The following is a 25,882-nucleotide window of genomic DNA, read 5'->3' as shown; positions in this document are numbered from 1 at the left end:
GCTTACTTTGTTGAGATTTTGCACTGTTTCTGACTTTGTATTTTATTTGTATTGTTACTGAAATAGTTTAAGTCTTTCTGATATTTCTATGGAATGCATGCATTTTGCATTTGAATGAATATGTCTTTTGGGGGTCCAAAGGGTGGAATGTTCTGGTTTGAAGCTATTATGAACCTCAGAAAAGCCATGTCCTTTAATCCTCATTCAATATTCCTTGGTGGGATCTTTTTAATATTTCCATGGAAATGTAACCCATCCAGTTGTGGGTGGTAACTTTGGATTAGATAGTTTCCATGGAGATATGCCTCCACCCATTCAAGGTGAGATTGTTTGCTGGAGCACTTTAGGAAGGAATCCTTTTAGAAAAAGCTCAAAGCCAATAGAGTCTACACAGCCAGAGATCTTTGGAGATTGAGAAGGAAAATGCCCCCAGGGGCATGAGTGATGTACAGCCACCATTAAATGAAACAGGAAGCTTGAAAAGAAAGCTAGCAGACATCCCCATGTGCCTTCTCATCTGAGAGAGAAATCCCAAACTTCATTAGCCCTTTCTTTGGACTTAAGGTATCTTTATTTGGACTCCTTAGTTTGAACATTTTCATGGCTTTAGAATGGTAAACTTGAAACTTAATAGATTCCCTTTTTAAAAGCCATTCCATTTCTGGAATATTGCATCCCAGAAGCTTACAACTCAAAATATAGTTTACTCAAAATCAAAAAGTCCTTCTTCTTTCTGCTAGAATCTTTGTAAATAATAAAACAAACAAGGTAATACTCAGCTTAAAACTAGTTTGAAAGCATGGTTGAAATTGTATCTGAAAGTTCCTCAGTGTGAGTTATCCAAACATCATCTTAGAAAAGAATGTTTATAAATATGAAAGACCTTGTCATTGAGACTGAAATTCCAAAAAAAAAAAAAAAGATAAAGTCCATTGGATAGAAACAGATAAAAAGAGAAGTACATGTAGGCTAGAGAAAATTTCTAGGAAAATCCATTGTGGTCTTACAGGTGAGTTAAAGAAAAGATTCTGCCAATTTCTATGGCACAACTTAATATAACTGTAGTGCCATTAAGGGAAATAATTCATTTTTTTTGTTTGTTTTGACATAGCTTTTCAGTTCTCAAACTTTTTATACTGCTTTTGATTTCTCCTTGTTCCCTTAATCACCTCTTGAAGGCAGTTTTAACTGGTAGACCACAGTAACTAGGCCATTCGTGCCTGGCTTTCTGGAGGTCTTTAGTCCTCAGAAGTTATGTCTAAGTTTATGTATCAGTGTGTTTGGTTTCATTGTCGTTATTGCTTTTTTTGAATCAGGAAAGAGCCCATAGTTTTGGTCCGATTCTTGGAGCATTCATGAATCAAAAAAGAGCTTCAGAATATCTTTCTAGGAATCTCTCTCATCCTCCCTATTCACCAAAGTGCCACGCAGTGATTTCTCTTATAAAACTTGCACACATATTTTAAATGTTCATCTCAGGATCTTGTTACAATACAGATTCTGTGTTCCAGTAGCCATGTTTCTTGAAGATGATTGTATAATGACATAGCTTTCACCATGTGACTGTGTGATTGTGAAAACCTTGTGTCTGATGCTCCCTTTATCTACCTTATCAACACATGAGTAAAACATACTGTGGTAGTTAGATTCAGTTGTCAACTTGGCCAGGTGAATGTACCTAGTTCTGTTGCTGTGGACATGGGCCAATGGTATGTGAACCTCATCTGTTGCTGATTACATCTACAGTTGGCTAGGAGGCGTGTGTGCTGCAATGAATAACATTTGACTTAATTGGCTGGTGCTTAAATGAGAGAGCACAATGTAGCACAGCCCAAGCGGCTCAGTATACCTCATCTCAGCGCTCGCAGCTCAGCCCAGGCCTTTGGAGATGCAGAAAGAAATCACCCCAGGGAAAGTTGTTGGAACCCAGAGGTCTGGAGAGAAGGTCAGCAGAGATTACCCTGTGCCTTCCCACATAAGAAAGAACCTCAGTGGAAAGTTAGCTGCCTTTCCTCTGAAGAACTAGGAAAATAAATCCCCTTTTATTAAAAGCCAATCCATCTCTAGTGTGTTACATTCTGGCAGCTAGCACACTCGAACACATGTGGAATAAAAATAAATAAGGGGAACAGATGTTAAATTTAGATTGAAATGCTAGTGACCAAGAAAGGTGTATGGTAAGTATGAATTTTTTTCTGTTGTCTTTTTATTTCTTTTTCTAAATTGATGCAAATGTTCTAAGAAATGAACATGATGATGAATATGCAACTATGTGATGATATTGTGAATTACTGATTATATATGTAGAATGGAATGATCATATGTTAAGAATGCTTGTGTTTGTTGTTACTTTTTTTAAAAAAATGAAAAATCAATAAAAAAATTTAAAAAATAAAAAAAATTGAAAAGAAAAGCAATGTGGAAGTATCATGGAAAAAAAAATACAGATTCTGACCCAGTAGTTCCCAGGAAATGTGAGGCTGCTGGTGCACAGGTCACACTTTCAGCAAGAATAGTGTAAAAAATATAAATTCTAGCATCAGAGAACTTTCGCTTCTGAGCTATTCCTGGAAGCCACTGCTATCACCCAATGAATATACTTATTCATAGAACATGGGACTGGACAGTCTTAGGCATCTGATCCTGGGCAAGTTGCTTAGCCGCTCTGAGCCCTTTTTTTCTTTATAGTCTCTAAAAAGGTAGCAATAAAATCTGACTACTATGGTTGCTGTGAGTTAAATTAGATAATATGCAAATGTTGACTACAAGTTCTTGGTTCAGAGTAGTTATTAAATAATTACTCTGAATTTATTCTACCCTGCTCCCTGAAGCACTTTTTGGCAAGCTTTTATTCTGGTGAGATGGGTACTTAGAAGTTATAACAAATATAACTGATAGCCTTAGGTAGAACACTAGTATTGCATATACCCAGAAGTCCCTTGGAAAAGTTTTCTCTCTTTTATACGGCCTGGTCTCAAGGAAAATTAGAGTTCTAGCCTTTCCTGCCCATCAAATTTTACCTATAAACTGACAAAGCAAATTGGCTATTTGCTGTCTGTACTTTTTGGATTGGCCGCTGGTTGCCTGAGGGAATGCTGTTTTTTTAAGCCAACCTGACCACTTCCCCCTCCACACTTACTGCAATTTCAACACTTATTTTCACCAGCCATATTGCTAAAATGTCACCTTCTATAGTAAATACAGTGAATTCAGCAATATTCCCAAATCCTTATCCCGTCTCCCTAACTCACTTTCAAGCTATTCCATCTGCTAGATTTCACCTATCTCACAACAACAGAAACTGTACTGTTTACCTTAATACCGTTGCGAATTGTAACTACTTACATTATTTATATTAATTATTGATTTGAAATATGATCTTGCTTACTCATCTTCTCATTTTGACCTTCCCAGATTTCAAGAATCAAATAGGTGTAGGCTGCCTTGCATTACAACTCGCAAGTAAATTTTGGGTGGAGCTGTGGACTTAATTGCTTTGGAATATGTCACAGTTTATTTCCTTCTTCAAGTTTTACTTCACTGCCCTTGCTAATGAATGATTGCATGTTCTCATCATTAAGACACAAAGGCAGGACAATTTGGTCACTGTTTGTTTTATTAGCAAAGTATCAGGGTCATGATTAACATGGAAATTATATTCCAGAGGTAAAACAAATTAACTGCTGACAAATTCTCATCATTGACAAAGTCTCTGAGCAGATGATTGTAAACAGATAGGGTGGAAACAAAGTACTAATCTACATTTTTTCAATTCTTAAAGTTGCTATTCATATAAATAGATTGCAGTGTAAAAATTATAGTGAAAGAAAGACTGTTGTACCATTCTTAAAATGATTTAGGCTCAAGGTTACAGGCCAAGCATAAATCTTGTAATTCTTTCACTACACTTAATCTTGTTTATGTCCCAAACACCCTTAATAGAATGTCACTTCAAATCATTGAAATACAAAGATGGACCCTGTGATTTACATTAGCTATAAAATGAATACCCTTTCCACAAGGACCACTGAGTTAGCAAGTGCATCTGTGACAATGCACAGTGCCTTTGAGCTCTCTCTGGAAGCCACAGCCATGACTAGATGGCTGGATGCCGTCCAAACAGTGACTGCTTCCTTTCTGGAACATTTATCAGAGTGTATTCCTTTCCCTTCTTGAAGGAGGTTCTGGGTGCTAGTTCAGAAAAAAAATATTTCTGGTTGCTGGAATTTTTGTTTAATTTTAGGATATCTGAATTAAAAAGGAGGATTTGGCTTATCTACTCAATTTCTGCAATCTGTTTTGATGTTCTCCAGGGCCTTTGTCTCACCTTCAGGGAGTTGTGTAATTTCATGTGAACTTCTCAAATTCTTTTTTTTTTAATTCTATCAAATAATTTTTATTAAGAGAAACGAAACCCAGCCCAAATACTTATTCTAGTATTCATTGTTCTTACTCTTAGCCAGAATGGACTACTTTATGGCTGGCTGATGCTTCACACAGGCTACAAATGACTATTTACTCTTTTTTTCATAGGTAAAGCCCACGATATTTAAGAAAGCCTTAGGAAAATAAAATATTTAACCCCCTTTCTTTCTTCAAATAAGTGCTTCTGGTCCTCGACTTAAGAAAGAAAAAATCAATGTTGCCATATACATAGCTTGAGTTAAATGACAGACAACATATACCCATTAAATTTATAGTATGGGGTAGAAAGATGAAATCTTTGGATAAACTCTACATCTTTACAAGGAAGCTAGGTTTGCTATTCTCCAAAAGGTGGCAGGAACTACCATATAACATACAGAAATGATTTAATACATTTCCTCTACAATATAACTCTAGCTTTCCTAAACTTCATATTCCATGTTAGGGCATCTAAAATGCCAATCCATGGAACAGACACTCCTCCTCTCCTACCATTTCTGTGGTAGTTTTCATGGATTTTTGACTGCATGTTGCAAAAGCCAAGAGGTTATCCAGGACTTCCTCCCTGTTCTTCTGGCAGTAGGTCTGGGGAATGGTCATCTTCGCTTCAGTCTCCTTCTCCACCTCAGTGCTACGACTACTATGGGATCCCAGAGCCCCAGCTTCTTTGGCCTTGAACTCTTTCTCCCTCTGCAGGTGGTGCTGTTCAGTTTCAGCCTAAGCTGCTTTGGCCTGCTTCAGCCTCCGGTGCTTTCACTTTCAAGCCTTGGACACCTTCTCTGTGCACGTTTCTTGGCCTGCAGCAGTTGCTGGATGACCTGAAACTGACAAGTCTTGGTGGCAGTGGTAGCCGCCTCTCAAATTCTTGATGACCCAGATACAGTTGAAGAAATCAGCCCCAGTATTTGTAAGACTCTACTAGCCCTAATATGCATATGTGATTGACCACTGGCAGCTAGACACAAAAAAGTAAAAGTCATTGATAGATTGTAGTAATTTGGAGGTATATAACCCAGAAAAAATATGTTCTTTGACTTGGTCTGTTCCTGTGGGTGTGAACTCTTGTAAATGGGAGCTTTGGATGAGATTACTTCAGTTAAGGTACGACTCAGTTGAATCAATCTTAACGTTATTACTGAATGCATTTAGGAAAGGTCACACAGTGAGAGAAGGCCTGAGGAAGTAGCCAGAAGTTGAATGTCAATGGAACCCAAAAGAGAAGGGACAAGACAAGAGATGCCACCATGAGCATTTCCATGTGACAGAAAAGCTAAAGACTAGAGCTCGCCAGCAATCAGTCCTAGAATGCCACAGGTTGTTTTGGAGAAAGCATCAACTTAATGATACCTTGATTTTGGACTTCCCCTAGCCTCAAAGCCATGAGCCAATGAATTCCCATTATTGATGCCAACCCATTGCTTTAGCAACAGGAAAACTAAACTGGGGACTTTCGAAGAGACAGTTTGAAGAGCATGGATATAAATGTTGACTGTGTTATCCAGTAACATGAATGAATTTGATGATTACTTATTCACTATAAATTGGAGCAGTGGACTGTCCTTTGATTCTAGAAGCAATTGAAATTTATAAAAACCATTAGGATGGCTAACAGAATTTGTTGAGTGGTCAACAAATTTCTATAGCAAGTGTATGCTCTTACAGTTAACTTGCCACTGGGAGCATTTTTCCAAGAGAACAGGAAACAAATTTCTCCTGTTTATGTCTTCTCCTTGTAGGATCTCAACAAGTATTTGTAAGTGAATGATACTCATCCAATCACTTGTATCTCCAAATATGTAATTGATAAGATTTAATTGGTAGAAAAATATTTACTCAGGGTAAAAATCAAAAGAAGGCCACATCTCTTTAAGACTCTCTTTGGATAGTAAGAATGAGTGTTCTAGTTAAGTTTAATGGGATTGGACCAGATGGAAAGGGTAGCTCTTTTCTGCCTTCTCAGTCTAGATTCTAAGGAGTATTAAGAGCTAATATCCTGAGGCATTTATTTAATATGTTTTCTTGCAGACATCTAAAATGGACTATGTGGGACAGCCCTGGCACTTTTCTTTGGGATCCATAAATATATATCCATAAATATATATATGCTCAGCGTAAAGTATATTGGCCTGGCAGGATAAAACACAAACCCCTAGTAAGTAAAGTGACTGCTGGTACATTCCTTTCTCAATTGTGCTGAGTATATATCAATAGTCACTGAGACAGTGTGATTCTGGTGGTCGATTTAATGACATCGAACTCGCATCCCAGTGGTGTATCTATCCTTGGTGGGGAAGGAATGGGGACCTCTACTATAGTGTACAAATACAAGAGAGAGGAACTGCACATAGAATATCTCCTTGTGTTGGCCATAGAGTGAGACCCATTGGCTATAGGGAACTGATGCACACTTAGTGAAGATGATCTTGTTTTGTCTCTTCTTCATGTGAGTAGAATGTCTCTCCAACAGAGCCTGTGTGAGTTGTGCTTATGCTGGCAATTTTGACACCTGTATTGGAGTGGGTTAACATCTCTTTAGGTTTCTCTCCTTCTGAATGGCAGTTTGGTGTAATTGGTAGGATCACCAAAAGAGCATGCCACGGCACAGTGGAGGTATAAGGTGTCATCAGTATAATTGTCCCAGTGTGGTTCTGACTCGCCAGGGGTTGAAGGGCTGAGTGAATTGTTGGCCTCCCTTTGGCCACATAGGTACAAGTGGAATGCAAGCACTCTCCCTGTTAACAGAGATGAATTAGTACAGTGGATAGGAATGAGATGAAGGAGGTGGGTTCCAGGAAGAGTAGGAAAACTATAATCTGGCTCCTGGCTGACTCTGTACTCCCCTACCACTTGCCAACCCCACGGTGTCTCACAGGTTGCAAACAACTCCAGAGGAGAGTCAGAGACCCATGTGCCCTACCCCGTCTGGGGTGTTTGTGGGTCCTGGATTAGACATGTAATCTCTCAATTCAGAAGTACTAATGGTATTGCTGATGACTTAACTGTTAAAATGAAGTCTTTTTCTGAGAGCAAAATACAGAAGTTAAAAGACAGATAAGTGCAGAAGTCAGGGGAGAGACATGCAGCTTGGTTGATGCATCTGTTTGATGAGGGTGCATTGCAAACACATCTAAGACCAAGTGGCACAGTCTGGGAAAGTTAACTACTGACCTTCTGCTACAATGCATTTTTGCCCACCCACATCAAACAGGACAACTGACAGCACAGGGATCGAGACAAATACATGGTACTTTTAGTCTGGGTTGCTGGGAGTATACGTGAGGAAATCTTCCCCAAAAGTAAAACTCCATGGAAGAGTGTTCTTGAGGATATAATGGCCCTGAGGGTGAAGACAATAGACATGTGGCTATACAGTCCTATTCCAAGGAAGGAAATAGATGAGATAGTCCTATCTCAGATGGCATTACAGCATTCATAAAACACAGGCCTCCTAAATGGAAGATCCCCCTGTCCCTTTTGTTGTTCCCTGGGAGGATGGTGGAGGGGGTAGTAGAAAAATTCCGCCATAAAGCACTAAGCTGGGCTAGAAATGGCAGGGAAGTGCCAGCCATCTTCACTGAGGCACACCTGGTAGGACAGGGGCCCAGCAATGGGAAGGTGCCCTACCCATAGGACATAAGGGAAACACAAAAAGCAAATGGGGAGCGACAAAGGAAGGGGCAGGACCCACCCACCAGGCATTGTGACTTCTGTTACTAAGGCAAGGGATAAATAAAGCAGAAGTTGATGGGATTCCCACTCCTCCGATGCTTTCAAGTGATATGGAGTCCCTTTAAGTGAGGGACGAAGGCCCTGAATGAGCCATAAAGGAAGAGGAGGGAAGCAACAGCTGATAAGTTCCCTCTGTGTCCCAATCAGGACAGTGAGGAAGAATATTCCAGCTGTGAGCACACTGTGTCAGATAGGGAGGATGATTCCCCTCATCCTACCCCAATCTTATTCCTTTTAAAAAGAATGTTCAAGGTGGGGTCAGGGTCTCCAGGTCCCCAATGGGGGATTGTCTCACCTATGTCCCTTTCAGGTGGAGGGGAAAGGGGGAGGATCCAGACCTTCATGGCGTTCTTTGATACAGATGTCCAAGTGCCAGTAATCCTGGACCCCCGCAGAAGCATAGGTAAACTGGTGGCCCTGGGGGGATTGGGGCAGATGAGGTGACCCACAGCAGACAAGTGCACATGTGCATGTGAGGGGTTGCTTTTTGGGCCATTTCAGGTGCCAGTGACCATGGTTCCCACTGCTCAATGAATTATAAGTATTGACATCTGGGCTACTTGAAGCCTGAAACACATTCATCACCTGAGGGGGTACATCCCCTTACCAGGAGAAATTACTGCCATAACCATGGTGCATGTCCACTCCTCCCTACCACCAGAGTTGCTGGAGCCTTGCTGGGTTGTTCACCAAAAGCAGTACCACATCCCAGTTTCAGTACTTGACTTTATTGGTTCAGGACTTGCTGCAGGTAGGCATGTTGAGAACCACCCTGTCATAGTTTAACAGCTCAGTCTGGCTGGTAAAAATGGTTTCAAGAGTATGGAGGCTAACCAAGATTACCACAAATTATATGCTGAGGTGCAGCTCTTGGCCTGCCGTACCTGATATCATTGTGCTAACTGAGGCAGTGGCAGACCACAGAGGGGACTGATATTTTGTTACTGACCTGGCTAATATGTTTTTCTCCATTCCTTTGTAGGTTAGGGACCAAGATTAGTTTGCGTTCACATGAAACAGCCTCCAATATACATGTACTTTACTTGAGTGGGGCTATCTTAACACCCTTGCAAATTTTCACCAGTGAGTAGGTCTAGAGTTGCAACAAGCCCAATTACCTCCAGAAGTACCTGTCATCCACTATATTGATTACATCCTTAATGCAGGTTCCACTAAGGAACTGGTTGAGCAGGTCCTGCAAAAAGTAGTGGATTTTATGATGACTGAATACTTGAGTGGGGCTATCTTAACACCCTTGCAAATTTTCACCAGTGAGTAGGTCTAGAGTTGCAACAAGCCCAATTACCTCCAGAAGTACCTGTCATCCACTATATTGATTACATCCTTAATGCAGGTTCCACTAAGGAACTGGTTGAGCAGGTCCTGCAAAAAGTAGTGGATTTTATGATGACTGAAGGTTGGACAATCAACCCTGACAAGGTCCAGGAGCCTGCCTAACAGGTCCAATTTCTAGAGGCCTCTTGAGTTGTAGTCAGACAAAATCATATAGAAGTTATTGTCACTGGTAGCTCCCACTACAAAAGAGAGAGGCCTAACAGCTGATAGGCCTTTTTTGGCTACTGGAGACAACATGTGCCACATCTAAGCATTCACTAGCTAAAGTCACCAACAAGGCAGCCACCTGCAAATGGGGCCCCCAACAAAAGCAGGCTCCAGAGGCCATGCAAGGCACAAGCTTTGACACTCAGGTCAATGGAACCCTTCAGTCCTGTGCACACCTTTTGCAGTTTTAGCCTGCCATTGGGACTTAGTAGAGACCAAGCATTCAATCAATGATGGTGCCGTATGTGACTCTAAGACCAGAACTCCCCATCGTCTCATTAATCCTACTAATAAAGTAGGATAGGCTCAGCAAAGTTCCATCTTTCAATGGAAATGGTGTATCCAAGACTGAAACTGAACAGGGTCTTCAGGGAATCAGCTGACTCCATGAACAAATAGCTGCTTTGGCAGAGGGGGCTAAATGGCCCTCAAAGTGTCAGGATGCTGAGGCACTAGGGTTCTTCTGGTTATGCCTGGGACTCCCAACCCTTTGGTATAGGTGGGCAATATTTTAGGCAATGTTAAGTATTTTTTAAGGATGTGACTTTCACCCTGGATTGGATAATCATAGTAAAACAAAAAAATCTAGATTAAATGATAGTGGCAATGTGATGTCACTGAAGTTGTGGTTTCAGAGCTTAGAGGGACAGCTTGGGTGGCCATACCTGGGAACTTCTCAACTCAAGCTGATGGATGAGAATATATTCACCCCTAGGAGGTAAGAAGCAGGAAGTTAGTTAGCATTGGATCACTCAGTTACCCATGGGCCCTGATGATACAGGCTTTTGCTAGAGATAGCAACCGGACCAATTGCTGGCTCTGTGAGCACTTAAATTGTGATGATGAGCCATCTCTCCACACAATTTCAGCCTAGCTGTCAATGTGGTGGGCCATATTAACCTGCTGGATATTTTACCTAGTGTTGCACAGAAACTACTTTATAGACAAGTATGGCTGACTTCACTGGACATAGGAGACACTTTTCAAGGCCTAAGGGCTCCCTTTTAGGAAGTACGCTAACCTTGGAGGGGAAATTCCCCCTCTGAACTGAAAATATGAACAGCACCAGGTCCTACATGGAAGAGGTTCCTAATTACTACTATAACCAAATAGTGTGGTTTGAATCCAAGGAGTACTCTTGAGTCTGAATTTTATGTAACTACGGGCAACAATGCTATCATAATATATGACAATACACCCAACGTACATTGACTGCTGACTACAGTTGGTGCAGTGGGGAATCTAATACACACAGTATCTCTGGGGTATGTAACACAAGTGTTTCTCCTTGTACTGGAACACCATGCAGTTACTTAGGTAGACCTTAAGTTTAGGCTCACCAGGCCTAATAATGACAGCATCCTGTTTGGCTGAATTGCTGGAAGGGAGAGTCTTTTCTACCACCTACATCGAAATATTTACTGTTCATACAAGACAGCCAGATGGACTTTTGCTATAGGGACTGGCAATGTACTAGATGCCCAGATAACTAAAGAGAAAGATAGAGATACCCAGTTATCATCTAACTGTGAAGGCAAGAGGACTATACTAACCTTGTCATTAAGGGAAGCTGGACACTTTATTGTATGTGGAAGTCATTTGTATAAGTCCTTTCTCCATGAAGGTGGGGGTGATGTGGCTTAGGATATATGGTTTCCAATATCACTTGGTAAAGAAACATAATATCCCCTAAAATCCCATACCTGGGTTTCTTTGCACATTGCAGCCATCACACAACAGACAGTCCCCTCCTGCAAAACAACAGGTATCTTCCACCAAGCAATGTGCATTCTGATTCCTGGAATTGGGGTATATTAACTAGAAAAGACAATATATAACATGTCTAGTAATATAGAAATGGGATTTAATTCCACAGTTGATTCAATTGGACTATGCCAATATGAATGTGTTTATTAATTCTGGTAGCTTTCTTGTGAATTCTTTGTGATTTTCTTTACAGGATCATGTCATCTGTGAATAGGGATAATTTTGTTCTTTTTGTTCCAATTTGAATGGATTTTAATTCTTTTTCTTGCCTGATTCCTCTAGCTAGAACTACCAGTACAATGTTGAATACCATACCAATGGTACAATGGGCATCCTTGTCTAGTTCTTAGAGGGAAAGCTTTTCAATCTTTCACTATTGAGTATATTTGCTGTGCATTTTTCATTCCCACCAGCAATGCCTAAGGGTTCCTATTTCTCCACATACTCATCGATACTTGTTTTCAGTTTTTTTTAAATAGGAGCCATCTTAATGAGTATGGAATGGTATCTCAGTAGTTTCATTTTGTATTTCTTTAGTGATTAATGATATTGAGCATCTTTTCATATATTTATATTAGCCATTTGAATACCTTCTTTGGAGAAATGCCTATCCAAATTCTTGCCTCATTTTTTAAAAATTGGATTGTTTGTCATTTTTGTTGTTGGGTTGTAGGAATGCTTTATATATTCTGAATGTTAAGCTTTTATCAAATATATATATGGTTTCCAAGTATTTTTTCCCATCCTATAAGTTATATTTTCATTTTCCAAATAATGGCCTTTGATGCACAGAAGTTTTTAATTTTGATAAAGTCAATTTTATCTATTTGTCTTTTGTTGCTGGTGCTTTTGGTATAAATTCTGAAAATCAAATAACAAAAAATAAAAACAAAAAACACAATAATCTGAAAATCCATTGCCTGCTATAAGGTGCTGAAGATAGTTCCATATGTTTTCTTGTGAGAGTTTATAGTGTTAGCTCTTATATTTAGTGCTTTGATCCATTTTGAATTAGTTTTTGTTTATGGTGAGAGCTATGGGTCCACACTCATTCTTTTGCATGTGGATTTCCAGTTTCCCTTGCACCATTGGTTAAAGGCATTATTATTTCCACATTGGCACCCTTATTAAAAATCAATTCACCTTTGATGTGAGAGTTCATATCTGAACTCTAAGTTTGATTACACTTAACTATATGTCTGCCCTTGTGCCAGATGCAATTTTGAGTATTCTATCTTTGTAATCAGTTTTATAATCAGAAAGTATAAATTTACCAGTTTAATTCTTTTTCAAGATTGTTTTGGCTATTCAGGACCTTTTGCAAATCCACATGAATTTGAGGATCAGCTTTTCCCTTTTTGCAATAAAACTACTAGAATTTTGATAGTGATGGCATTGAATTATATCAATGAGATGATCATATGGGTTTTCCCTCATCATTCTATTAAAATACTGTATTACATTGATTGATATTCTTATGTTGAACCATCCTGGCATTCACAGAATAAATGCCATTTGGTCAGGGTGTATGGTAGATTGATGTACTGGTAGATTCAGTTTGCTAGTATTTTATTGAGGATTTTTACATCTATATTCATAAGGGATATTGGTCTGTGGCATGGTCCGGTTCATGTGTCAACTTGGCCAGATGGTGGTGCCCTATTGCCTGGTCTGGCAATCACTGGCCTGTCTGTTGCCATGAGAATATTTCATGAACTTGAATTTTGATCACAATGGTTGTATCCACAGCTGATTGCACTTGTAATCAGCTAAGGGGTGTGTCTTCTGCAATGGGTGATACTTGATTTAATCACCAGAAGGCTTTTAAGAAGGATTCAGAAGAGACAGTTACTCTTCCTGCTTCAGCTGGCAAGCCTCTCCTGTGGTGTTCATAGAGACCCTTCATCGGAGTCACCAGCTTCACAGCCTGCCCTATGGATTTTGGATTCTTCCATTCCTGTGGCTGTCCAGCCAGCCTCTCCTGAAAGTTTGTTGAGGAACTTCATCAGAGATGCCAGCTTGCAGCCTGCCCTACAGACTTTGGACCCTTACATCCCCACAGTTGCCCAGCCAGCCTCTCCTGAGAGTTCATGGAGGATCCTCATCAGGGTTACCAGCTTGAAGCCTGCCCTACAGACCTTGGACTCTACATTCTCAGGGTTCATGAGACACTTTGATAAATATCTACGGATATTTCCTGCAGATTCTGTTGCTCTAGAGAACCCTAGCTGATGCAGTCTGTAACTTACTTTTCTTGTGCTGCTTTGTCTGGTTTTGTTTCAGGGTAATGCTGGCCCCATAGAATGAATTAGTAAATAATTTCTCCTCTTCTAGTTTTTAGAAAAGTTTGAGAAAGATAGTGTTAAATCTTCCTTAAATGTTTGGTAGAATTCAGCAGTGAAACCATCCAGTCCTTGATTTTTTGTTGTTGTTGTTGGGAAGCTTTTGATTATTTATTTAATCAATTTATTTGTTATAAGTCTATTGAGTTTTCTATTTCTTCTAGTGTCAGACTAGTTATTTGTATGTTTCTAAGAATTTTCACATTTCATCTAGGTTTCCTAATTTCTTAGTATATACTCATTTATAGGAATGCCTTAGAAATCCTTTTCGTTTTTCTGAGTTTGGTAGTAATGAACTCACTTTCAGTCTTGATTTTAGTTATTTGTGAACTCTCTCATTTTCTTTGTCAATCTGGCTGAAGTTTGTCTATTTTATTGATCAATTAAAAATCAACTTTTGGTTTTGTTGTTTCCCTCTGTTGTTTTTCTAGTCTGTATTTCAATTACCTCTGCTCTAATCTTCATTAGTTCCTTCCTTCTATTAACTTTGAGATTGGTTTGCTCATTTTGTCCTACTTTCTTTAGGTGAGTGATTAGGTTATTGATTTGTGGGTGTTCTTCTCTTTAAAGCAGGCATTTGGAGCTATAAATTTCTCTCTGAGCACTGTCTTTGCTGCATCTCATAAGTTTTGGTATGATTTCCTTTGTTTTAATGCATCTCAGGATATTTCCTAAATTCCCTTGTGATTTCTTCTTTGATCCATTGGTTGTTTAATAGTGTGTTGATTAATTTCCACATATTGGTAAATTTTCCAGTTTTCTTTTGGTATTGATTTCTAGCTTCATTCCGTTGCGTTCTGAGAAGATGCTTTGTAGGATTTAAATATTTTAACATTTATATTAGCAGTGCAGTGTTTTGATGTGCTACCATAAACTTAACCAAGTAATGACTCTGACTGCAGTTACTGTTCCAGATGTGGTATCATTGCTTGAGGAAATCAGTACATCCCCTGGTAGGTATGATTTTTTTCTCAATAGCTATTAGTAAGAACCACCAGAAACAGTCTGCTTTCAGCTGACAGGGCCAGCAGTATACCTTTAATGTCCTAGCCCAGGAGTATATCAACTATCCAGTCCCATGTCATAATCTTGTCTGCAGGGGACTTGAACTTTTCTCCCTCCCTCAAGACATTACTCTAGTCCATTGTATTGATGTTCTCATATTGACTGGATCTAGTAAGCAAGATGTAACACCCACTCTACATTTATTGCTAAGGAATTAGCATGTCAGAGGATGGGAGATATTTCTAACAAAAAATAAATTCCACCTTAGTGACATTTCTAGGTATCCAGGTGTGGAACATGTCAATATATACCGTCTAAAACAAAGGAAAAGCTGTTGCATCTGGCTCCTCTTATGAACAAAAAACAGGCACAATGCCTAGGTGGCCTCTTCAGATTTTGGAGGCAACATAATCCTCATTTTGGTGTGCTACTCCTTCCCATTTACAGAAGAGCTATGACTTTTCATGGGGACTAGAACAAAAAGAGGCTTTGTGACAAGTCCAGGCTGCTATGCAAGCTGCTCTGTCACTTGACCATATAATCCAGCAGATCCAATAGAACTGGAAGTGTCAGTGGTAAACAGAAATGCTGTATGAAGCCTTTGGTAGGCCCCCTTAGGAGAATGACAACACAGGCCCTTAGGATTTTGGATCAAGGTCTTGCCGTTCTCTGCAGATAACTACTTTCCTTTTGAGAGACAGCATTTGTCCTGCTATTGGGGTTTAGTAGAGACTGAACCCATAACCACTGGCCACCAATTTACCATGATACCTGAGTTGTCTATCATGAGCTGGGTGTTGTCTGACCCACCAAGCCATAAAATTGGACATGCACAGCAGCACTCCATCATAAAATGGAAATGGTATATACAAAATGGGGCTTGAGCAGGTCCTAAAGGCAAAAGTAAATTGCATGAGAAAGTGACCCAAATTCCCATGGCCCTCACTTATGCTACATTGCTTTCTCTTTCCCATCCCAGGATTATGGCCTCCTGGGTAGCTGCCTTACAATCATTTGACTGAGGAAGAGAAAACTTTGGCTTGATTTATAGATGATTCTGCACGATATGCAGGTACCACTCAAAAGTGGGCAGCTGCAGCACTACAGCCCCTTTCTGGGATGACCCTGAAGGACAGTGGTGAAGGGAAATTCTCCCAGTTGGTGGAACTTCAAGCAGTGCACTTAATTGTTGGAGAACTCATAGGAGGTATATTCGTATACCAACCTCATGGGCTGTCGCTAATGGTTTGGCTGGATAGTCAGGGACTTGGAAAGAGCATGATTGGAAGATTGGTGGCAAAGAGTCTGGGGAAAAGGTATGTGAATAGACCTTTCTGAATGGGCAAAAAAAGTGAAGATATTTGAATCCCATGTGAAGCCTCTCCAAAGGATGACTTCAGCCTGGAAGTTTAATTATCAAGTGGATGAGATGACCCATTCTGTGGATACCAGTCAGCTTCTTTCCCCAGCCACTCATGTCATTGCCCAATGGGAGTCATGAACAAAGTGGTCATGGTAGCAGGGATAAAAGTTATGCATGGGCTCAGTAAATGGGCTTCCACTCACCAAGGCTGACCTGGCTACAGCCAATGCTGAGTGCCCAATCAGCCATCAGCAGAGACCCACACTCAGCCCCCAATATGGTACCATTCAATTAGGTGATCAGCCTGCTGCGTGGTGACAGGTTGATTACATTAGACCGCATCTGTTATGAAAAGTGAAATTATTTGTTCTAACTGGAATAGGCATATACTCTGTAATGGGTTTGTCTTCTCTGCGTGCAATGGTTCTGCCAAAATGATTTATGAACTTACAAAATGCTTTACCCACTGTCATGGTATTCCACCCAGCATTGTTTCTGATCAAGGAACCCACTTAAAGCAAATGAAATGTGGGAATGGGCATACGCTCATGGAGTTTTCTGGTATTATCATTTCCTGTCATCCAGAGACAGCTGGGTTGATTGAATGGTAGAATGGCCTTTTGAAGACCCAACTATGGTACCAACTAGAGGGCAATACCTTTCAGGGCCAGGGCAATGTTCTCTAGGAGGCCGTCTATGCTCAGAACCAGCATCTATTCTATGGTGCTGTTTCTCCCATAGCCAGGATTCATGGGTCCAGAAATCAAGGAGTAGAAATGCAAGTGGCACAACTCACTATTGCCTAGTGAAACATTAGGACAATTTTTGCTTTTTGTCCTTGCAACTGTGAGCCTGCTGGTCTATAGATCTTAGCTACAAAAGGAGGAATGCTTCCACCAGGAGACACAACAACTATTACATTTGAACTGGAAGTTAAGATTGCCACGTGGCCACTTTAGGCTTCTCATGTCACTGAATCAACAGCAAACAATGGGATTACTGTGCTGGCTAGGATGATTGATCCTGACTAGCAAAGGGAAATAAGAGTACAACTACGCAATGGAGGTAAAGTAGAGTTGCCTGGAATACAGGAGATCCCTTAGGGTGTCTTTTTAGTATTACCAGGCCCAATGATTAAAGTCAATGGAAAACTGCAACAACTCAAACCAGGCAGGATTATCAATGGCCCAGAAACTTCAGGAATGAAAGTCTGGGTCACTCCACCAGGCAAAGAACCATGGCCAGCTGAGGTGCTTGCTAACAGTAAAGGGGAAACGGAATGGGTAATGGAAGAAGGTAGTTATAAATATGAACTATGACTATGTAATCAGTTCCAGAAATGAGGACTATAATGGAATGACTATTTTTCTTTGTTTTGTTGTGTATTTGTTCATAAAGAAAATATATTTGTTTTCTTCTTTATATTATCCCCTTTTCATATGACGTGAGTTATATTATTCATGTAATAGTATTTAAGTTATAAGATACCATATTTAAGAGTGAATATAACCCAAGGACTCCCATCCTATTCTGGAGATATTTAGTGCATTTCTGAGAGTACACAGAACAGTTAAATATTGTTAGACAAAGAAAAAGTGTGTCTGGTATTGATTTTTATTTAGACATTAAGCAAGTTTAAGGTGATATGTATAGCTGCCAAGTTGGGAAGGGATGGATTGTGATGGTTAGGTTCATGTGTCAACTTGAACCAAGTGATGGTGCCCAGTGCTTACTTATCTGATAAGAAAGCACTCACTTATGTGTTGCTGTGAGGACATTTCATGAACTTAAATCATCAACACGTTGATTGCCTCTGTTGCTGATTACATCTGCATTAGAGTAAGGGGAGTTTGTTTCGTTATGAGGTTGTTTAATCTGATCAATTGAAGGTTTTAAAGAAGTCAGAAGAGAAAATCTCTCTCTCCACTTCAGCCAGCAAGCCTCTCCTGGGGAATTCAGCAAAGATCTTCAGTAAAGTTGCCAGCTTGCAGCCTGCCCTACAAAATTTGGATTCATGCATCCCCACCATTATATTAAGCACTTTTATAAAATCTCATATTTACAGATATCTCCTGTTGGTTCTGTTTCCCTAGAGAACCCTGACTACTACACCTAACATATGGTATTTCCTCAAAAATATTCCACATGCACTAGAGAAGAATCCATATTCTGCTCCTGTTAGGTGGAGCTCATTAGGTCTAATTGGCTAAAAGTGTTGTTCAATTTCTCTATTTCCTTATTGATCTTCTATATTCTTTTTCTCTATTTCCTATTGATCTTCCTTAAATGTTCTAGCAATTACTGAAAGTGGTGTATTGAAGTGTTCAACTACCAATAGTAGAACTATTTCTCACTTAAATTATGGCCATTTTTGTTTCATATATTTCTGGGCTATGTTGTGAAGTGCATATATGTTAATAATCATTATATCTTCTTCCTGGATTGAAACTTCCATCAATATACTGCATCCTCTTTCATCTCTTGTAATCTTTTTGACTTAAAGTCTACTTTGTTTAACAATAATAGGGCCAGCTTTAGCTCTCTTTTGATTACTATTTGCATAAAATATATTGCACTACCCTTTAGCTTTCAAATATTTTGTGTCTGTGTACCTAAAAGGAGTCTCCTTTAGATTGCCTCTAGATATCATGGTTTTTCACCCCATCTGCTAATCTCGTCTTTTAATAGCAGGATTTAATCCATTGATATTTAAAGTAATAACTGAAAGAGAAGGATTAACTTCTGGCATTTAGTTCACTATGGAAAATAAATAGCTGTTCCTCAAAAAGTTAAACATGGAATTACCACATGAGCTGGCAATTCTACTCTTAAGTATATACCCCAAAGAACTGAAAGCAGGAACTCAAACATATTTACACACAAATGTTCATCACAGCATTATTCACAGTAGCCAGAAGGTGGGAGCAACCCAAATGTCCATCAACAGATGAATGGATAAACAAAATATGGTACGTAGATACAATGAAATATTATTCAACCGTAAAAAGAAATGAAATGCTGGTACACGTTATACCATGGACAAATCTTGAAGACAGTGTATTGAATGAAATACGTCAGACACAAAAGGACAACTATTGTATGATTTATCTTATATGAAATAGAATAAACACACTCATAGAGACAGAAAGCAGAATAGTGTTTACCAGAGGTAGGGAGAGAAGGATGAGAGTTATTATTAAATTATTGTTTAGTTATTACTAAATGAGTATTAGTTTTGTCTTGGGATTATGAAAAGTACCTAGAAATGGATAGTGTTGAAAGTTGCCCAGGATTGCCAATGCTATTAGGGTCAAAGAATTGTCCACTTAAAATAGTTAAAATGGTTTTATGTTATATGTATTTTATCACAAATAAAACAGGCAATTTTTTAAGTTAGCAGGAAAAATGTAATTTAAACTATAGTTAATTCATGAACTTACTTTATTGAATACTTACTTTGTGACAGCCAGTTAATCACTTCATATGAATGTTTAATTACCATTCACAAAATTGTATGAGGTGTGTTCCACTAAAATCCTCACTGAATGGACATGTAAGCTGCGATGCAAGGTGGTTAAGTATATTATCCAAGGCAAATTGTTAAGAGGTATAATCAAAATTTGAACTATGTCTATTTATTTCTAAACTCAATAGAATACAAAATGGGAGTATACTGTTAGATATAGTTCTGGGAGTTCAGAGTCTTAAAAGAAGTCTGATCAAGGCTAAAGAAGATCTCTTGAAAGACACGACATCCAAATTTTAAAGGATGAGCCATTTACCAAGAAAAGGGAAACAAAAAAATTTTTGTTGCTGCTATTGCCATTTTGTCCTCATCACTTTCACCTCTTGGGTTCTCTGTGACTGGCTCAATCATCTTACCTCTCACGGAAAAGAAGAAGACTGGGACTACCCTTTCTGTGCATAATGTCTCATTGCAGACTCATGTTGGAGTAAAGTTTTATGGTCTTTTGACCTTGAGGGCTGCACAGATTGTACACTGTCAGAACAAGGACAAAATAATTTATCATTTTCTTCCCACTATCACTTTCCTCAAGGACTAATAATTTGATCATTTCTGCACAGCTGTTTCCCTAAATAACTTAAGATCAAAATTGTTACTGTGGATGATTTTGCTTTAATGTCCTAGCAATCACACACAGGAAAATTCATCAAACAGAAGTGATGATTGGTATTTGGGAAAAAAAAAAAAGCAGGGTCCACAGAGAGATTGATCCTAAACAATATGCTTGGAAATTCTGCTGGTCAATTTGAATGGAGGCTGTTATATTCTTGGGAGGATTATCTGGGGAATATGAGCCCTGGATTTCCTGGTAATCATTTGAAAGTGGCTTAGAATCTTTTATGGTCTTGATATTTCAGTTATTTCCGAGAAACCTTTATGACTTTTACAGGCCACTTTATGGTGATACAAAATACTCAGTTTAGTCCAGTGCTTCTGACATTGATGGGGTGGGCACTCTCATTATTTGAAAACCTGTCTATTTTCAACATTTGTGTTACTTCCTGGTTCCTGTAGCTATTCCATTGTTCAACCACTGAACAACCATGCAAATTATACATTGCAACATGGGTTCCTCTTAAAAACCCTAGATTCAGAACATACAATCCTGACTGCCAGTGCTGCTTCTCCCAGAGAAGTCTCTGACAAACGTGTATATACACAAGACAGAGACTGACTGAGGAACTTGAATTAGCAGCTATTGCTAGCTTTGATTTTGGCCCTAATTCCTAGTATGAAATTTTTGTGAGTTATGCTGGGTGATGGCAGGATGGGCCGTCTTGCCTTTGACCATATAAGCCCATTCTGTGAATCCTGGTGCACTGAGATTCATGCCAGAGATTGGGAAAATCCATCAGCAAGGAGAAGCAAATACATAACAGAACATTTTCTAATCTTTAGAAGACAGTTAGCTTGGCCACCCATCCCAAGCATTCATAGAGTTATGTACATTTCCAGCTCCATGAGAAGTTGAAAAGAACTCCTGTTTCCTCCCCTTGCCCCCATGCTGATGTAGACTTTGAACCCTGTCTCCCTTACATAGACCTCCCAATCCTTTGGAGTGCTGTGGTCACACACAGTACCTTAGAGCCTGACTATGCTATGCCTTGGGGCTTACAGAGCATGACTTGTACATCTGCCTGGGGAGAGGTGTTTGGAGCATAACTTGCACAATCATCTACAATGACCCTGAATGAGGTCCTGAAGTTTGGATGATATTGCCTAGAAGTGGTAAAATGGAAAAGCAGCAGCCTTGTGGTTCCCTCAGAGTGCCCAACAGTGTGCTTCACAGAGAAGCCCTGAGAATATCACAGTTGAAAAAATTTCTTATTATTCCTCCTTTTCTCTTAGCCTCAATTGCTAGACCATCCTGGAATACCTCTATTCTGCAAACCCAAATGTCATAAACCTGATTAAGCTCAGAGTAAGTCACACCTTCTCCAAGAATCTTCTACCACAGCACCCAGATTTGTTCCACTCTTTGCTGTCCGCCAATACAAATCTCTGCACCAAGCCACATTATCATATTATCTTGTAAGGGTAATCAAGTTATTTCAAGCAGACATGATTTGTTTCCTAAAATAGATATTAAGTTTGCAGGAAGTTTCTCTCAGGAGTAATATCTTTTGCTTTTTTGCATTCCCAGGGCACCAGGTAAATCATGCATTCATTCTACTTGCAAATGTTTGTGACAGGATGGATAGATGAATGAACCTGTACATTCCAAAAATAGTTCATTTGAAGGTGATAATGAATAATGTAGTGTAAAAAAAGGAAAAGGGAAAACCAGATAAAATTGACTTTAGATGAAATTTGCTTTAGGAAGATCCATCACAATTCCAAGCTTTTTGACTAGATTATTGAGTTGTCAAGAAGTGGTTTCTGCCTAAAACCAGATATATTGTTCCTAGATTCCAGTCATGACTGTGTTTTTCATCATTATTGATCCAACCAACCAGCTTTTCTTTAATTGAATTTGTTGTTAAAATATGTAACTACTACATGTCTGCTTTGTGAAAATTATATAATTCAAATTTTAATAAAGAAAAAATTGAATCACATATATTACTACCACTTAAAGATAATCTGTATGAAGGCTTTTTTAACTGTTTTTTTTTTTTGGTATACCCTCCTGTTTTTGTGTATGGGCATTTCTTAAATATAAAAATGTGATTACATTATATGTTTTAAAGTAAGCTATTTTGACCTACTTTATTGAGAACTTCATTTTACTGGTTTACAGCAGCCTATTTCTTACTCATAGCCTTTTCTTTCTCTAATGTTGGATATGGATTGCTTTATACTCTTTCACTGTTATAAACTATCTTTTCAGTGAATATTCTTGAGATAAATCTTTATGCACATCAGAATCATTCCTTTAAGATTGATGTCTCTCAGTCAAAGGATATGGATACTTTAAAGGATGCACTGTTGTTAAGTGGGCCCCTTCTCTCCTCCTCGTATTTCTGCTTCTGCCCACAGGAAAAATGGACTATGCCCTCAGCTTTCTCATTTAGGAAAGTGTTGGAGGGGATACATCTGACATTTTTCATCCTATTATCAACCCTCATCACAGAGGGAAGAGTGGTTAATCTAATTGGGCAGGTGGCATAGTTACAGGGGCTCTCTCTAGTAGCGATTAGGGTCACTTAATTAAAAGTTAAAAGCACTATGACTTCCTGCCCTATCTAATGTTTCCAGCATTCTGTATTCCATGCAGCCCTGTCTCAGTAGACTAGCCATCTGGCTGGCTTTCCCTGGCCCAGGCATGCTCTTAGCTTACTTTATCATGATTGGGACTGAGAAGTGCATGAGTTTGGAGCCATTATTCTCTCTCCTGGCTCCAGTGTCTTTTCTTGTGGTTGTGTGTGTAAGTCGGCTCTTAGGTTCAAAGGGGAGGGAGTAGGAAATAAGAAATTGTTTGACTCCTGGCCTAAGTCAAGTTCATAACTTGTTCCTGTATGAGGGGGCTGGACAAAGGGGTGATATGAGGCACTGGCCACTATCAAATGGACCTGCACATTACTTCTCTAATGTTTCTTTTGCGTATCCTCTCTTCTCTTATCAGGGAAACCTGTAGTAGAGGTTAGTGAATATTGAAAAATAATCTATGGTTAGTTCCTCCAAAAAGGGGCTATGGACATGAAAAGGACTCAGAGCATTTTCCTGAGTATATCTGTCATGTTTTTGATGTGAAAAAATGTTTAATGTCCATGTAGTTGTGGGAAAATCTATTAACTTTTTCCTTTATGATTACAGCCCTTGATACCTTGTTTGGAAAGGTTTCCTCCACCCAAAATTAAATCCATGGGTTTTTTTTTTCTCCCAGTAGGATTTTGGGTTTCATTATGTTTTTAAATAATTTGACTCTTTACATAGGTTTGAGATGAAATAAGATCTCAGTTAACGAAATTGCATTTCCCCCAAAAGTTAGCCAATTGCACGTTATTAAGTGATTATTTTGCCACACATTTACTTAGATCCTTTTCTGGAGTCTCTATTCTTTCACCTTGATGTGTCTGTTACTCTTATTATTTGACCAGACCAAGAACTTAGTGCTGATGACTTGTATCTAAATGCCTAAAGAAAGCATTCCTGGTCCAAATATTTCTATTTTTTAGTAAAGGCTTTTTTGGACCAATACTAGTTGTCAGTCAAAACCATTGTTGTTTTCATTGTTTAAAATGTCACCTATAAAATGGGTATCACCTATGTGATTTTTGCATTCCTGACAATTATATGGATTGTATAAAGAAAAGTCTGTACATTGGGCTGTAATACCAGTATATTTAAACTTACAGGCTTATTTGCAGTGTTTTAATCTACTATAGTTAACAGGGTTATAAAATGTAATATCCTTTCCTTCTCCCCACCACACAACTTTTGTGCATGTGTGATAAACCAATTTTGATTTGCGATAAACTGAAAAAGATTTACAAAAAACAAAACCAACAAAAATTTAACACCACATACTGCTGGCATTAGCAATTCTAACAAGTAAATATATAGAAAAATAGCATTAAAGATTAGATTGAGAAGAAAATTAAGAGAAAAGTTTCACCCTGCACATATTAGTGAATTAAGAATTTGAGTAAAGACTCAAAGGGTGCAGAGATTGGAATATAGCCATATTGATAGAGTTAATACAATTAGAAAGAAGTGAGTCAGTGATAAGAAGCTTTGGTTGTAAATGGAGCAAAGATAAAGGAGAGCCAGAGAGGCAAGAAAACACAGGGAAGTTTCACTGTAGTTCCATATTTGACATGCTTGTCACCAAGGGTGACTAAATTCCCATCTCAGTGGCACATGCACCAGTCTCTCAGAGCCTGAACGTCACTAAACATTTGAATTTCACTTGTTCCCTTTGTTCTGATTTCCTGCTCAACAAGCAAATCTCCAAATAAAACTGCCTTCCTATTTGGCTTGCCTAGAGGGAGAGAAGGTGCTGCCCTGAAGATACATATCTGGTCCTTAGGCAGTTATAAATCTTGTAAATCTTTAACTGACATCCTCCTGTGAGCTTGTTTATGTCAGTATTACTGAGATTCAGGTCTGCACATAGAGAAGCAGCACAATGACTCTAAAATGGTTTTTCTCTGAGCAGAGCTCATAGCATATTCAATCTTGACTTGACTCAACTGAACTGAACTGAACCAAACAGTCTAAAAGGACATTTTTTTGTAAATCTCTTTCTTTTCCTCTTGAGATAATCTAGCTCTGAGCAATGGCTCAGAAAAGAATTTGTCTCCTCTCGAATACTTTTCTCTGTGATCCAAAAAAAGTAGATTTAAAAAAAAAATTAAGCTTTTTTATTAGAACAGAGATATGGTACAATTCCTTTGGCCTTAAACTTTGGGTTGAAGCAAGAGATGGGATTTGTAACAAGATGGCAGAACCAGTGGATACTAAAAATATCAAACTGGATAATATACTCTCTCACTGTCTCCATTCTTTTCTCATTCTCTCCAATTCATTTCATTGTCTTTCTCACTAAATTAGAGAGGAGGTGGACTGCCCCTCTTTTTCAGTGTGTGCCTTTTCAGCTAATATCATGACTTATTTTCCTCCCTAAAGTTGGCCTTAATGATGTTTTCACCTGTGCAAAATATTAGAAAAGGGGGCTCACTTATTTGGAGTAATATGTTATTTATAATTATCTAAACTTGGGTGTTGGTATTAAAAATAAAAAGCACGTTTCAGCCTACCCATGATGGGAATATTTTCTGCAGATAGTCCCTCTACTGCATTTAAAAATTAGATACAAAAATCTCAATGACTTATAAAACTGAGAAATTATGCTTTGGCATGAAAGGTATCATGAAGAAAAGGTAACCTTGTACTTGTTTTGAGGACCTCAAAATAAGACTATTCTGCCCTATTAAATCATCTCTCAGTCATGCAAAATGACTTATGACATTAATGTGTCTTCCTCTTCCCTGCCTGTTTTTTTGCTATTATTATTTTTTTCTTACTTATGCATGCATGAATACTTAAACAGATTATTTGCTTTGCTGTTACTATTAATATGTAAAGCTTACATTTACCAAAATAATCCACAGACATGATTTTTAATGAGTCAAATATCATCACACACAGAACGTTATGATTGAAACAAAAGTAGGTCCCTGCCCCACACGTGAGTCCTGCTGCCAGATGACAGCCCCT

At 38.8% G+C, this 25,882-nt stretch overlaps 1 pseudogene; it reads right to left on the bottom strand.

Annotated features, from left to right (window-relative positions):
- Positions 1–4,825: 4,825 nt before the first annotated feature.
- Positions 4,826–8,498, bottom strand: LOC143666003 (V-type proton ATPase subunit G 1 pseudogene; annotated as a pseudogene).
- Positions 8,499–25,882: the final 17,384 nt, after the last annotated feature.

Source organism: Tamandua tetradactyla, chromosome 22 (assembly GCF_023851605.1).
Source record: "Tamandua tetradactyla isolate mTamTet1 chromosome 22, mTamTet1.pri, whole genome shotgun sequence".
Lineage (NCBI taxonomy): Eukaryota > Metazoa > Chordata > Mammalia > Pilosa > Myrmecophagidae > Tamandua > Tamandua tetradactyla.
The sequence above is the reverse complement of the archived record's forward strand: the minus strand, read 5'-3'. Positions and strand labels throughout refer to the sequence as shown.